The sequence below is a fragment of the Papio anubis genome, chromosome 5 (assembly GCF_008728515.1).
Source record: "Papio anubis isolate 15944 chromosome 5, Panubis1.0, whole genome shotgun sequence".
In the NCBI taxonomy this organism is placed as follows: Eukaryota; Metazoa; Chordata; class Mammalia; order Primates; family Cercopithecidae; genus Papio; species Papio anubis.
The window spans coordinates 151977244-151984651 of record NC_044980.1 but is presented as its reverse complement, the minus strand read 5'-3'; positions in this window follow the sequence as shown (position 1 = coordinate 151984651).

Genomic DNA, 7408 nt, shown 5'->3' with positions numbered 1-7408 from the left:
AATACACAGGAGGATGGCACAGAAACACCGTAAGTGTCTGGAAGGCAAAAAGATCTTAAGATTCAAGAGAGAGGACAAGTAGTTATGGCTAAGGACATAAAATTGTCAGAATTGCAGATGGCTTCTTCACAGCCATGTGAGAAGCAGACAGATGCAGAGAAGATCTGGAATCCCTTTCTCATTAGCATGAGTGAACCTGATACACAATTATGACCAGACAGTATGGCTCCATGAAGGTGCTACTTTTAAGTAATGTATGTGCTTTCTGTAAAGTGATTACATTTGTTTTCTGTTTATTTATTTATTTATTTATTTTTGCATTCTGAGGCTGAACTAATAAAAACTTCTTTGTAACCATATTTTGGGCATTCTCAGCTGATTTGAGTACTCTGCTTGCAAGTCTACCAGGGGTGCATTTCTTCGCCTGTCATTTAAGAATTGCCCTTTCTTGAAGTGATCCCATTCCAAATTTTGCAGAGTCGCTCTTTCCCCTTATAGTATTTCCAAAGTCAGTGTCTTCCTGAGCTCTGGGGATGTCCCTGTAATCTGACCAGAAAGGATCCTTTGCAAGGGCACTGAGCTGCATTGTGCCTTTTTTAGGGGTGGATGCTCTCACTTCTTCCACCCTCTATCCTGGAATCGACTCTACTGGTTTCCCCAGAATCATGAAATAAAACTCTAACCTGGTGCAGCCATGGACATCTCAGCTCTTAGGTCCAGCTCTAGTATTTATTGAGGGTTTGCTCTATATATGGACATGTGCTCACCCTCGGGGTTGGGAAGTTTCAAAAAGCCTTGCATTGTGTCTCCCAAACAGTGCCCACTCCTGACACTGCTTATAAGACAAGGATGAAAAGTTGACTTCACTACCATTAAATGCTGAAATATTCAGGGTATATGGTATCCTGCGGTGAGAATGGAAAAGAAGGATCTGTGTAACCCAGCACCATCCAGGAAGACTCGTCAGAGAAGAAAGGGTGCCAGCTTTGGGCTAAAGAATGGGCAGGGCCTGCCAATTCCCCTTGGTGCTTCCCACGGAAGGAGCAGATGGTGGGATCTGAGGGAATGCACTCCAATTTCCTGCTATCCCAAAAATCCAAGTGTGCACATTCAGGCTTCCTTGCCATGGCAGGGTAATTACAATAAGGGTGTTTGTTTACATTCCTGATTTTCAGCATCCCCTGGAGCCCTACGCCCCTATGCTCCTGGCCTGGCGGAATGGTGGGTGGCTCCTGTCATTCTACTCCAACCTTTGGAGCATGTGTGGTCCCGTGTCATAAGCCCACACTTGACAGCATATGGTTGTTAATAACAAGTGTTTGTCCCCCTACAGGGTCTTTCATCTACGGTTACCAAAGTATTTAACGGACATTTAATGAACAACACTAACCAGATTTTAAAAAATAAATAATCACATTTCATAAGCACTGAGAACTGGAGATCTTTCCCCAAATTTCTGGCCAGTCTGGGGCAGAGCTGAGATGTTCTGGCTCCCACCATGCCCAGTGCTTTTGCGACATGACCTCTTGCAGTCGATAAATTTCAATGCATGCAATGCAGTTTTTCTTCTTTAAAGATAGTCTCCAGGACTGTCCTTTTTCTTGTAAATCTAGCCACTACACAATGTATTAGATGTCTAAGCCAAAGATCTCAGGACTGGGAATCAGAGGAGCAGACTCTAGTCCTAATTATGGTTATGTAACAAGTCTGTTACATAATCATGTGACTTTGAGCAGAGTGTTGGACACAGCCTGCTGATTTTCCAATCAATACTCATTCCCAACTGTTTTCTCCCCTGATGCCCTCTTCAGCTGTAGATGTTGGTAAGTTTAGCGACCACTTTTTCAGCCACCTTTGTTGCCCAGCAAAGCCAAAACACCCAGTTCTGGCCAATGAAATATAAGAAAATTCTGCTGGGAGGGTTGCTGAGAAGCTTTGGCTTTTCTGATGAAAGACAGAGCCATAGCTAGCATCACCCTTTCCCTCCTTCCTCCTCTCTTGAGCAGAAAAAATCTAAAGACGCATCAGAGGACACCTTGAGCCCAGCATGAAAGCCATCATGCAAAAACTCAAGCTAGAGACTCCAGGCCAGACGCTGTGGCTCATGCCTGTAATCCCAGCATTTTGGGAGGCCGAGATGGGCAGATCACCTGAGGTCAGGAGTTTGACACCAGCCTGGTCAACATGGTGAAGCCCCGTCTCTACCAAAAAAAATACAAAAATTAGCTGGGCATGGTGGTACACTCCTATAATCCCAGCTACTCGAGAGGCTGAGGCAGGAGAATCGCTTGAACCCAGGAGGCAAAGGTTGCAGTAAGCAGAGATCACACAATTGCACTCCAGCCTGGGCAACAGAGCGAGACTTTGAAAAAAAAAAAAAAAGAAAAGAAAAAAGCAAAAAGCAAGACTCCAGACCCTCATGGCATCATGGAGCAGCTGAACTAACCACTGTATCTACCCACCCCAGATTTCTTGACTTCTTGACATGTGAGAAAGACAGACCCATATTTGTTTCTGCAAATTTATTGCAGTGAAATATTCATAACATAAAATGTTATGAATTTTTTTTATTGCGGTGAAATATTCATAACATAAAATGTAGCATTTTAACCATTTTCAGGTGTACAGTTCAGTGGCATTAAATCCATTCATATTGTTGTGCAACCATCACCCCACCCATCACCAGAACTATGTAATCAGTCCCCCATCTATGAGAGGCTGCTGGCCAAGTCAGAAAAAGGAGCCATGCCAGCACAGGAAGAAACCTGGGGTTTGGTGTCAGAAAACCTGGTTCTGCCCCTCATGGCTGGCATGGGCCTGGTGAAGACATGGAGCACTCGTTCCAGTGACATCAGGTGGGACTTTGGTGATACCCTACTTCGCTGACCTCTGTGAGGTGTAAAACAAGTGAGGACATAAACCTGCAGGCCCCCCTTTGACATCTTCAAGTGTCATACCCTTAGGAGTCCATCTCCCCGCTCCCATGTTCAAGAAGAAAGTGAGAAAACTAAGGGCCAAATGCAGCCATAGAAGCTGCCTCACTAGGTCCCTAACAACACTGTGCAGGAGGAATTGTCACCCCATTATTACAGATAAGGAAACTGTGGCCAAGGTCCCTGTTCCAAGGGCAGCTGGAGCATCAGCAGGACTCACCTGAAGGCAGGAAGAGGTTGGAAGATCCCACAGGAAAGCACCTCCTCTGTCCTTTCATTCACTATTTTTGGAGTCCCTGGTAACATCTGTGTCCCTGGCACCATCCTCAACTTTTTGGATACAGGGGTGAATAAGCCCCTGCCTTCTCATGGTTTCTCATCTCCAAAGGACCAAATGCTTGGAATTCTAAGCACTGGAGGCCACTTCTTAAGGATCAAGGGCACTATTAAATGAAATAAATAATTGGTTTAATGTGATGGTCACTGTGCCTGGCTCACAGGAAGCACTCAGTGAATGGCAGCTATGTCCACTGACTAGCTGTGATCTTGAACAAGTTATTTAACATCTTCAAGCCTCAGTTTTCTCATCCTTCAAATGGAATGATAGTACCTACCTCATAGTGTGGTTGTGAGGATTAAATGAAATCATGTTCAAATATTGCTTTAAAGGGAACCTGATCCAATAAGTAAAAGCTTGTTGTAAAGTAAAATGTACCTGATCCAATAACTAGAAAGCTTATTGTTATTAGTTTTATTGTGCTATTTAGAACCTGAAAGAAGCATAATTCTGGACCCTGTGCTTCTTGCAAGGTTTAGGGGACAAAGGGGTGGTTTTTACCTGGACTTGGTGTGTCTGAGAACCAGGTTGGCATGGAGGAATCATTAATCAGCCAGTGGGGATGAGAAAGCTGGTCCAGTATGTTAGTAGATTTAAAAGCCTCTCCGGTGTAAAATCCCTTTCTTATAAATAAAATCGCCAAAACGTCCCCATATGGGGGTATCAAGATGCCGTGAACCCCGTTCTTGCTTTCAGGGATTGTACAGTCTGGCGAGAAACAGAAAAGGGAATTGGTGGTGAATATAATAAAATGTAACCTGGCTGCTGGCTGGGTTAAAGGTATGTGCAACATAAATACTTCTTTTCACAAAGGTTTCCATCTCCCGGGAGGAGCCCTTTCATTCCCTTTCACCTTCTCTGGATGTAATAATTTGGCATAAACCTACCAATTCACCTTACCTATAAATCAGACTTCAATCATCTCTGTCTCGTTTCAGTATAGCCCTTCTTGCAGGACGATGTTTGAGAGCAAAATGTATTTGGACAAGACTTTCTCCAGAGGGTCATGTTATACCAAGGAAATGAATTCCCTCTCTCAAGTTCATAAACCGCAAAAATAAAATCACCATTCTGGCTGAAGGAGGAGGAAACCAGGCGCGCATACCGAAAACCCTCCTTCTGCGGGAAGCGCTGGGCGGAGCTGATTTGCATTTACCTTCACGCAGCCCTGCGTTCCGCAGGAGGCGCAGAGCGTTCTGGCAGCGCGCCCGCCCGCCGCGGTCGTGCGCAGCCGCTCCACCCGGTGGATGCTAGCGTGTGACAGGCCTCAGGGCCCTGCAGCTGCTCACTAAGTTCCCCCGTCTCCTTTCATAAGGAGTACCGTCCCTTCACTTCTATCCATCGGGCGGCTTGCAAAAAGAACTAACCCGGGCATGGGGGATTTCAAGGAACTGAATATTCCGCCAGTGGCTCTGGGGTTTGGTGAAGAGGGAAAGTCGAGGGACAAATTTTGGGTAAGCCACAGTGTTCAGTGAGCTTCCTCCTTCCCACGACCAACATACAGATAGGTGTAATGAAGCTAAAATGACAGCAAGAGCAACATCTGGAAGAAGTCCAGAGCGCATGAGGGTACACTTGATCCTGAAGTAAGGAGACTGGGCTCATACCTGGGCTCACCACTTACCAGCTCTGTGCTCTGAGGCAATTCCTTATCTCTTTGTGTGTGTTCTCACCTCTAAAACAAGTATGCTAATAGTGCCACCATCTACTGGGTGCTGTGGGGGTTAAATGAGTCAAGGCTCACTGGACCCAGTGCTCCATCGCCCAGGCTGCAGTGCGGTGGCACAGTCATAGCTCACTGCAGCTTCTAACCTGCAGCCTCAAACTCCTGGGCTCAGTCGATTCTCCCGCCTCACCCTCCCGCGATTGTTTTTCTCAGAGTAGGCCAACAAGGAGTGGCAATCCTCAAGCCCACTTCTTCCCTCCCCATGAATATGAAGGTTGACTTTGGACATGTACAGAAGCCTCCCAGTCCTAACTCAGAAAGCTGTGTCCTTCCAGTCACCAGCCCTTTGCTGGGCATATAGCCAGCACACAGCAGTGACATCTCCCTGGAATCACAGCACCCAGAGCAATGCCCTATTTTACCAAATTATTGTACGGGTTTCTGCTCAACCTTGTCAAACATCCTCCAGCCATGGCTTGTCCATTTCCCTGAAACTCCTCTTCAATGAGTGTTTGGGGTGTTGAAGGGTTAACCAGCCCCATGGTCCCCCAACTTGTTTGAGCTAGGGTCCCTTTGTTCAAATGGAAATCTTAAATGCAATTCCAAGATACACAGGAATTGGGGAGTATGGTGACCAAAGGGGCTTTAGTTGCATCTGCAACGTTCTAATTTCTTACAAGGAAAATATGTTAGTATATTTTTTGCATAATTAAAAATTAATTTTTTATAAATTTCTATATATAAAGTAGGCAAAAGCAGAGCTGCTCTGGCTGAAGCCTCACACCCACTTATTCCCTGTCCCCTATTCACCACTGAGAGCCCTAAGGCCTCTTCTCAACACTCCTAACGTCTGCAGAACACAGTTTTATAGATGATGAAACTGAAGGACAGAGTTTGGTGCCATGTCAAAACACCCGGAGTCTGATTAATGCCAGGGCTCAAACTTGAGCCTGGGTCTCCTGACTCCCATTTTGGCAGTTCCTGTTTGTAATTCCCAGAAGTTGGCCACCTAAAGATACTTTCTTTTCAACTTTTCATTCTGAAATCATTTCAGACTTTGAAAAATATGGCCAAAATAGTTCACAGAAGTCCCAAATTACTATCATCCGGTTTCTCTACTGTTAACATAAACATGGTGTAATTATCCAAAACAGCAAATTAACATTGGTCAATACTACTACCTAATAGATAGATCTTATTCGAATTTTGCAAATTTTTCCACCAATGTGCTTTTCCTGGTCCAGGATACAATCTAAGACCCAACATTAAATGTAGTTTCATGCCCTATAATCACCTCAAGTCTGGGGTGGTGCCTCGGCCTTCCTTAATCATGTACTACCTTGACACATTTGAAGATCTGGGAGCAGTTATTTTGGAAAATATCCCTCAAGTGAGATTTGTTTCATGTTTCTTCATGATTAAATCTGGGTTCTACATTTTTGTCAAGAATCCTCCACCAGTAATACTGTGCCCTTCTCAGTGGATCTCATCAGGAGGGGCATGAAATCAATGTCTCTCAGTACTGGTGAAATTAACTTTGATCACTTTGTTTAGGTGGTGTCTGACCACCTGTGTTCTCCCCTGTAGTACTCTTCTTTCTTTTGGAATTAGTATATCTTGGGGAGAGACACTTTAAGACTATGTCAATACTCTTTTTCTCATCATACATCTACCAACAGATTTTGTCATACTTAGATGATACTTGCTTGCAAGCAATAATAATTTCACCTAATGGTGATTTTCTATTTCCATCCTTCTTTCTACATTTATTAGTTTGAATTCTACTGTAAACAAGAATTCTTTATTCTTCCTATATTATTTTTAGTAAAACATTCCTAACTTTTGATGTTATCAGAGACCATCATGTTGACTCCACAGAACCCTTGGTATCTGACTCTCGGGTCTGCCCAGTTTTGAGGTATTCACTTCTGTGCCACCATAAGGAAAAATGCCTTCTTTATTTTGCATTTAAACCTTATTATTTTAGTTGCCATTAATAGAATTTTTGAGAGAGGAGTGTGCTAAATGCTTTGCAGGGTGAAGAGGATGTTTTAATTATTCAAGAGAACTGCTTTTATGCAATTCGGATGTACCCATTTACACATAAAAATTAATGCTAAATAGATATAATTTCCATCTATTCATTAAAACAAATACCAAAGCAGTCCAGAAATCCTTAGTAGCCTAATGTTATTCTCGGCACTTGAAAACAAAACTACTTTTCTTAAAGAAGGAAAACCATAACCTGTGTTTTATAAAACACTTATTCCCACTAATGGTGGCCTTCTTGCTCCTTTTTTCCAAGTACCTTCCCTGTTTCCAAGCAACCATTCACTCAACACTATTTTACTGAGAACCTACTGTGTGCCGGCCTCTTTTCTAAATTCTGGGGCCAAACCAGTGGACAAAATAGACCTGAACTCCCTGCTTTTGAGCTTCCAGTTTATTCGAGGGAGACAGACTACAAACAAA